The 9711-nt window shown below is 34.4% G+C and overlaps 1 long non-coding RNA gene across 1 annotated transcript; it reads right to left on the reverse strand.

Annotated features, from left to right (window-relative positions):
* Positions 1–7094: 7094 nt before the first annotated feature.
* Positions 7095–8828, reverse strand: LOC107850143. Its single transcript, XR_001668479.2, has 3 exons — positions 8262–8828; positions 7324–7362; positions 7095–7246 (listed from the first exon to the last, which is right to left on the reverse strand). It is a non-coding gene; the product is annotated as an uncharacterized LOC107850143 (long non-coding RNA).
* Between the last annotated feature and the right edge of the window lie 883 nt (positions 8829–9711).

A 9711-nucleotide genomic window follows, 5' to 3' on the forward strand; every position in this document is an offset into this window, starting at 1 on the left:
AAGACTCTATTGAACTAGGCTTGTACTAATGAGACCAATGAACCTGGAGCTCTGATACCAATTTGTCATAATCCGAAAATAGAGTAAGTGATGGCACTGATCACACCCTTCTATTTAGGTAAGCCTATTCCAACCCAAAATAAAGTTTTTCAGCTACTACCCCAATCTCCACAACTCTGACACCAAACGAACATATCTACATCTACTTATCAAACCAAATACCACATAAAGTGTATAAAAATTAAGAAAAATAAAAGAAAAACAAGAGTGAGTTTGAAACATGGGTACTCAGCAAGCATCATCGATAACCGACCCTTATCTAGAGCAATGGAAAGAACCACTATTCTATCTACCCAAGGTTTTTCCAAATAGATCTATATATGATAAATAATCCACTTTATCCTATCAGGGTAACCCAACATAACTTTCATAGGAGTCCAATATACAAAGTAGGCTAAATAATCCAAGTGAGTCAACACTAGTCATTATTATTATCAACAAGTAGAAGGAAATTATTATAAGGGAAACTCACAAACATAGTGTATAAGGTTCAATTATCATGTTCAACCAATATTCTGAGATAAAGTAGTGAGTGTGTGCAATTATGTGTATATCATGTTACCAATAGGTGTGACACTATATGTGTCACAAATCAAGCCACAACCATACCCTATGTCTAATGAATATCTCAACACTCTAATAAATAAAGAGGTAGTATAATAAGATGTGATGTAGTGAAATGCATGGGGAATACACAATATCACAAACAAGGTTCATTGTAGTATCAATACGAAAGTAAATTTTTAAACACAATATATAAACATACCAAATAAATGCAATGTAATGCAAGTGATGTAATGTATTAATGATGATAGAATGATAATAAATAATTGAATGTTACTGCATAGCTTTTCGTATACTCCTACCAAGTCTAAATGCTCCTAAGATAAGACCCAAGGGGAGCTTGCAACCCGTATACTTTTTTATAATCTCAATCCACTTCTCTGGCTAATATTCATGGATCAAGGTTTATAAAGTGGTTTTCATCTCTCATTTAACCAAACTGGCATATCCCTTGATCTAGGCATTTTATAAAAGTGTCTCATTTTCTTTCAAAATTAGTGTTTCTCATCGGTACTGATGCCTTGTGAATATACTATGTATGTATGAAATAAGGATGTAATTCTCACAATAAATCGGTATTCATATGATAATCCATTCAATATAGGTAAAAGTGAGCACGTAATCAACAAATGTGTCAATAATTCATGATATCAGCCCTCACTCAGAACTACTAGAATGATTAATCATATAAGATATCCATAATATCATTTTAAATCCCTCACTCAGGTATCATCAATATAAAAAGGTAATTTAATGCACAAATAAGGCCTATGCTAATAATTTAAGCTCTATTCAGTGACATAATAATATAAATGGCAATTTAATGCTCAATCAAGGCCAATAATATCAAATGAAACCCTCATTCAGGCATTACAATAATATTTTCTCTTCAATCAAGAATAATATACATATAAACCCCCACTCGGGCACATGATAATAAATAATTTCTCAAATCGATAATAATGTTCACATAAGCCCCAATAGGGCAACACAAAAATTAAAATGATCTCAATACCAATATATCATAAAACTACCCAAACCTATCTTGTTTCGTACGATAAGACTGTCTTTTCTAAAAATAACATCATTATCTTAAATTACAAAAAAACACTATGCTAGATAACAACCAGATGTTATGAGATATACTTAACCTCTATAATTATATCGAGTATTACAACTCAATTTATTCCCTAAGTATTCTATAAACCTCAATCATTCCATTACTAACAATAATAACATAATTGTTTTCTAAAAGGTCACTAAGTCCTGATCATCAGAATAAATTCTACTAAGCATGAGTCAAGCTTTATAATAGGTACCCACTATTAATTTATTAAAGGTAAATTATCTAACTCTCTACAATCTATCCTAAGCATAACCATAAGTAGCAACATTAACTAAAAATCCATGGGTTTTTTAACCTTAGAAAATTTCCTAATTTTTTTTGTTTCTAGACATCATACGACTAGGGGTACTAGCCGTATGATGGGGTATAGTTGGTATGGTCTTGGTTGTATGCTAATAAATATTGGTTGGTGGGTTGGATTGGTTTCTAGTGTGGGTACATCTTGGGTGGGTACGAGTTGTATGGTGGGTAACTATTCATATGATTTGGTTTTTCCATCACTTAATATAAAACTTGGTAACTTAACTTGAATCTAAGTACAAGTGGATCAGCATGGGTCATGAGATAGGGTATGAGTGGTATAATCCAACTCATATATTGGACGGTGTCAACCCCTCTTGATTATAAGGTATGGTTCATGGGCTCCAATCATATGATTGGGTACGAGTGGGACTTTGGAGTCATAGGTTGGTCAATCTGGGGCTTGAGATTCTACTTGGGGCTCATACCCTAGAGTACGAATAGGGAAATCATACCCTCCCACCAGTAATTAATATAGTTTTAGTTGGGCGTAATCTAGACATTTCCCTTTATAACTCATTGGGACCCTAAGACTTAAAACACCTTTATAGGGCTTTGTTAACCTAATTTCAATCAATCAAAAGCTCTAAACTCTCTAAAAATCTCCCAAGGCTCTTAGGCTAATTAAAAGCTAATGTTTTCTTCAAGGTGGTCAATTGAGTCTCATAGGAGTGATTTCTTCGTATCTTCTTCTAAATCTAAGGCATGTTACATCTCCCTCATTGTTAGTTCCAATTAAAGGCATGTTTTATAAATTGTTTTCATGGCATAATGGTTGTATTATTTTGGGTTTTCAAATATACATTCAGTGTTTTGGTTATAAATGTTTGGTTGTAGTTTTCCCATGTTTTAATTAGGGATTTATAAACTTTTATAGTGGTTTGGACATTTGGTTGCATAGGAATTTATAATTAGTACTTGGTTTTGGCTTTGGAAATAGTATGCCCCCAATATGTTTGACAAAATTTTTATGAGAATACTTTTACTACATTATTGGACTTTTAAGGGAACTATTGCATAGTGTAACTTGGTAATGGAACCCTAAATGGTATAAATAGTTTAAATAGTTTGGAATGGTTATATAGTAAGGTCTTAGTGGTTATGGTTGTTATAATTGAAAGCCGTGTGGGTAAAAGGAAATCCCCCAAGTAAACTTTATAATAAAACACTTATGAGGTACACGGGACTCCCCTAAACTAACTTAATAATGTAATCTACGGGTACATGGGAATCCCTTCTTCTCTAAAAGGTTAGATCAAGACATTACTTGCAAGCCATAGTCGTTATAACGATACCACTACTTATAGCCTTGGTTAATACCATTAAGGGGGTTACACTGGACCCATATAGCCCGTGGTTGGTTCTAGGAAGGTTAAGCTACACATACCGTGATTAATGGTTTTAAATGCATGCGAAACCCGGCTCCCTCTTCCCAGCATGGTTATATATATATATATCTATGTGTGGTTGTAAATGCACATGGTTGGTTTACTTGGTTTTAAAGATTTTCATTATTTTATCCTTATATTAAGTACTTTCTAGCATTCATCTGCTAACCCATCTTTGGGCGACTATATCTCCATGCGATGTAGGAATCGACCATTCTACTCCTCCTGAATATTGATTTGATTGGGGATTAGCTATTGGATTGAAGTAATGAGCTTTCATACTTTGGAAGGCTATATTTCATATCATAGATGCCTTTTATACTTTAGTTATTTCATAGACATTAGTTTTGTCTATGGTTGGGGGCATGTCCTAACCGGATATTTTTTTTCTTTGGGTTAAAGGATTTGTTAAACTAATATGGGTTGGAATAAGTGGTGTCAATATTGGTGTCATCCTTAGTATTGGCATTGGTATTGGGGCTGATACCATTTAATTGAATTTATGATTGGGGGATTGATATTAGGGCTGATACCATTTGACTGAATTTATGATTGTTCCATCCTTTTATGTTATGTTATAGATGGAAACTTGGTTATTATATCAGTTTGGGTATAGTTTTCAGGTAGTATTAGATGGTTGGACTTACTTGAGTTGGTCACGGTTATAGACCTATCCCATAGTATGGCAACAACAACAGTAATAACAATAACATACCCAGTGTATTCCCACCTAGTGGGTTCTGGGGAGGGTAGAGTGTACGCATACCATACCACTACCTAAAGAGAAGTAGATGAATAAATGCTATCTCGCTATATGTTCAAAAATCATTTGACTCAGGGTATACATATTTGGAGGTTGGGTTGGGTAATGGGGGTGGTCCCTGATCCTAGTTAGACTTAGGATGCCCATTACGATAAGTCCCGAGTTTGAGTTGTGTCAAGTTGGTATCAGAGCTTTAGGTTCATGGTTAATTGGGAGTCCACATAGACCTGTCGAGTATAGCATCTCTTAAGGGTGTGTAGCATGCCACACTCATAAGGGAGAGGCTACAAGGCATTTAGGAAATATTTCTCTTCTTTGTGTTCTATTTCCAAGCTTAGGGTTTGAGCCCTAGAATCTTCTCTAATTTTATTTGTTATGACGATTTAAAGTTCACGAAAACTTCTCTGTCTCAATTAGGGATGATGTTGTTTGGACCTACTCTACTCAGGGGATCCATACTCGATTTAGGGGTCCAATCCCTGATATTTCTAGAGTTCCACTGGTTCCTTCTAGTCCTCCTTGAGCTAATGTGATGAATATTGAGTTTAGTCAGTTGATTCATATAATTGGTTAATTTGTAGCTTCTTAGGTTGAGCATGGTATATCTTGTATTGCATCGTCTAAGGCTACAAGGGTTGTCCAGTTTATAAAGATGAGTCCTCCAACCTTTACTACTGTTAAGCTAGAGGAGGATCCTCAAGATTTTCTGGATGATATGAAAAAGATTTTCAAGATTATGTATGCCACGAATATGGAAGGGGTGGAGCTTGTTACTTATCAGCTCAAAGATGTGGCGTACTAATGGTATGAGGAATGGGATAGGGAAAAGGGGTAATGTTGAAGAATCATCCTTGTGGGATACTTTCTCTCCAATGCTTTTTTGGACCGCTTCTTTCCTCAAGAATTTAGGGATGCAAAAGGGAAGTAGTTTGTTAGTCTGAAATAGGGTAAGATATCTGTCAAGGAGTATACCTTGAAATTTTGCTAGTTGTCTAGGTATTCTTTAGAATTGGTGTCTGATATGAGGTCCAGGATGAGAAAATTTTCTTCGAGATTGTCTTGATATTTTATCCTTGAAAGCAAGACTGCATTGTTGATCAAAGACAGAGATATTTCTAGGTTGGTTGTTCATATGCAACAAATGGGGAAGGAAAAGAGGAAGCTAGCTAAGATAAGTGAACGGTGTGGTAAGAGGTTCAAGTTCTCTAACAAAGGTGGTGGTCAAGAACAAAGTATACGGGATGGTGGTAAGTGGCCAAAGAAGAAATGGGGGAGTTTTGGTTCCTTCTCTATAGCTGGTGCTCCTTACTCAAAGCAGTTGGGTGATGCGCGTTAGCAGGGTGGCAATAACTTCAGGGAACAGGGTGAAAAATATCAAGGACATGCAATAGTTCCATTATATAGTAAAATCATTCTTATAAGAAATTGGTCAAACATATTGGGGTTTTTTTCTGAACTAACATTCAGTTAGTTCGGAAAAAACATGCAATATTTCCATTAAATGCATTTAGTTTTTGTCCGAACTAACATTCAGTTCAAGTTTGAAGATAATTGTAAACTAAAATGCATTGCGTAGGATTTTGGCGGTAACTAAGATTTTATTTTTTTATGTTAGTTGTTACTATTTCTATTTTATGAGTATTTTTTATTGGTTAAATCAAAAATTGAACTGTTAAGGCCCAAAAATCGATAAGAAAATATCTTATTGGTTGGTTATTGTTTTTACATATTTAAAAACCAAAAACCAATAAATCGAACCAATAACACATAAAACCGAACAAAACCGACCGATGCACACCCCTACTATTGCATGGTATAACTTGGTAATGGAACCCTAAATGGTATAAATGGTTTAAATGATTTGGAATGGCTAAATGGTAAGGTTTTGGTGGTTATGGTTCATCAAATTAAAAGCCTTGTGGGGTACAAGGGAATCCCAAAAGTATACTTAATAACGAAATACTTGTGTGAAAATGGGACTCCCTTAAGCTAACTTAATAATATAATCTATGGGTACATGGGAATCCCTTCTTCTCTAAAATATTGGCTAAACACATTTCTTGCAAGCGATAGTCCATATGACGATACCACTACTTATAGCCTTGGTTAATAACAAATGGAATAGTGGTCTTGGTTATATGGTAAAGGTTTTAATTGGGAAATAATGACGGGGTCTAATAGCTAACTGTGAAGGTGTGAGTTTGATGGACGAACACTGGAAACTCATATTTCCTGACATGAGGATTTTGTCATGATTACTACATGCGAACATATGAATCCCCTAAGTTACAATTGTATATATGTATTATAGAGAGCGAAGAGTACTTGGGAATCCCCTACTCCTATGGTATCTCCGGTTCGTACGGCTACGCGCATCGAGGCCTGCTCAGGGGGTGGGTAGGTCTAGGACGGTTAAGATAGGCACATATACCTAGGTTAATGGTTTTAAATACATGCTAAATCCATCATCCTTTCCATGCATGGTGTTATATATATATATATATATATATATATATATATATATACATATATATATATACATATATATATATATATGTATATATATGTATGGTTGGTTGGTTGGTTGTGAATGCATATAGTTGGTTTACTTGGTTTTAAAGGTTAGAAATATTTTATGCTTATCCTGAGTACTTGATAGTGTTTGCCCGTTAACCCGTCTTTGGGCGGTTGTATCCCCACGCGATGTAGGAACTAGCCATTCTACTCCTTCTGCTTAGTGATCGGATTCGGGATCAGCGGTTAGTCCTAACTCATAAGCTGAAATTAACACCTTAGATTTGGGTTTGACAAGAAACCACATATAACGGAGAGGAATAAAAGAGGAGATAAATGTATAGTATGGCAAAAAAAAGAACTTTAATAGATCCTGCTAATCAGAAATATCAAACGGATTCAGTTATTCAACAACGGATACCCACAAACACGTCCAGAGCCAACTTACTTAGCAAAACTGGTGAGATAAGATCATATCCTTTTACAATTGCTATTATTAACATGCTCCACCAAAAGATCAAGGTCTTCAACCTGGAATTACACAAAGAGATTTTTCATTTATACACATACCACCAGTGAAGCATAGTATCAGGAAAACAAAAGAGTACCTCGACTAAAAGATCCACGGCGTCAGGTTCGACATTATGCTACATCACAAAATAAGATATCAATTTAACATTCTGGAAGGAGTAACATGTAGATAAATATAGAGAGATTTATAAATCTGTTCAGGAGTACTATGTATTGGTGGTCTTCCTTTTCAAAGTCATTCCTAAAACATATTGGCTATGGTCCTTTACAAGATCTTGGGCAATCTTCAATCTCATGAGCTGGTTTTACGGCTAAGGTCCAAGGTCAAATTTCTTAACATGGTAACAGAGCCATGTTATGTTGTCTATGCTCGATACTGGATTTCACATATGATACTAGATCTCCTTATCCGCCACCACTGGAAACATTATTACCAATTGAATAATGGAACATAATTAAAATGAAAACGAGGAAACATTTTACTTTCGACACCAACTCTTGAAATATTCAAACCATTATGCTACATTAAAAAATAAAGAGTTTGATCAATGAATGGCTTTAACAACTTTCCAACTTTCACAAATCATGGTATATAATTCCTTATACACTACACTACCAAAGGTGCAATTACGAACACTAGTACTAGAAGCCAAGCATTTTATTATTAATGTAAGGTTTTACACCCAAAAAGGGCAGCATGATGCACTAAGCTCCCGTTATTGGTATGTAGCCTTAACCTGCATTTCTACAGGAGGCTATTCAACGATTCGAACCCGTAACCTCCTCTTGGTCACATGGCACCAACTTTACTAGTTATGTCAAGGCTCCCCCTACTAGAGTTTTACACCAAGATTAATTTTTTTTCCTTATATAGCACAACACCAAACGAGCCAAAACCTATAAAACAGTACCAAGCTCGCCACATACAAATCCAAAATTCAATTTTATACAGCTAAATCCTACTACAACAACAAAAAAATATCAAATTAACACAAAATTAGAAATAAAAAATTACCAAAGTTGTGGTATTAGGAATCGAATGCCATTGATCAAATAGCTTCTCAGCAATATACGAATTATTTTTTATAGCCAACAGAGACATCTCAGGTAACTACAATAACTCAGTATCCAAACTCATTACATCACCATTAAAATCCACATCTATTTCTCTCTACAATACCTAAACAAACCACCACAATTTCCCTAAAATCAAAATAGAATTGAATCAAAACCGAATCTTTGAGATCTTCAAACACATAAATGAAATACAATTGTTCTTCGCATAGCATGCAATTTCCCTAATTTTTTATGAAATTAAGGTTCAAAGAACAATGCGAAGTAGATCTTTGTGTGAAAGGAAAACCCTAATTTGGATTAAAAAAATTCAATTAGGAGAAATTTCCAGAGGAGAAAGGAAACCCTGGAAGCTAAATATTTTTTATTGAGAAAGCTGCCTATTGAGAAAGAGAAAGAAATGGGTTTTGGTTTATGATATTTTTTATTGAGAAAAGATAAAAAATGTTTTATTTTGGTGAACTTTTGTGAATTATTATGGAGGGAATTAAGGATGCAATAGATGTTTTTTTTTAAATTAAGAGTTTCCATAGATGCTTCTATGGCGATGATTTTAAAATGTATTGCTATATATAAACCTATTGCAATGGTTTATATTCAATAGTGGCAGTCATAGTTCTAATACAACTATTATTTTTGGCGATAGTTAAAAGCGTTGCCATAGAATATCTATAGCGATGAACTTGCAACTGTTGCCAAAAATTCCGTTGCCATAGGCCCAATTTCTAGTAGTGACCTGAGGGGAACTGCTGATTATTCACTATGCTATAATGGATCCGATTTATCCATAAGAGGTTATACAAATGCTGATTGGGCTGCTGACCGATATGATAGAAAATCAACCTCTGATTATACCTTCTTACTAAATGGTGGTGTAATTCCATAAAAAAGTAAGAAACAAAATTGCATATCCCTTTCAACTATGAAATCCAATTTTGTGGCTTGTGCATCTACAGTACAAAAATTTGTTTGGTTGAAAAGATTCTTTGAGTATTTGAACATCGAAAAGAATTCTAAAGGTCCCACGATTTTATGTTGTTACAATCAAGCGGCTATCTCATATATGAAGGATCAAAAATATCATAGTAAGACCAATCACATCGACATTAAGTATAACTTTGTAAGAGACATAGTAGCAAATAGAGAGATAAATTTACAATACATTCCTACATGAGAAATATTAGTTGATCGCTTTACAAAAGTAATATCTAAAGACTTATTTGAGAAACATGTTATTGCTCTAGGATTACATAGGATATGATTATATTTTTGTATTGTAAGATGACTTGATTGTAATTATTATCGATATAAGGGTTTTGAATTTATGTTCAACCTCATATGCATGTGAAAATGTGTTTTATTAATATAGTGTATCAAACAAGTAGCAAGAT

This window comes from Capsicum annuum, chromosome 12 (genome assembly GCF_002878395.1).
Source record: "Capsicum annuum cultivar UCD-10X-F1 chromosome 12, UCD10Xv1.1, whole genome shotgun sequence".
Taxonomy (NCBI): Eukaryota; Viridiplantae; Streptophyta; class Magnoliopsida; order Solanales; family Solanaceae; genus Capsicum; species Capsicum annuum.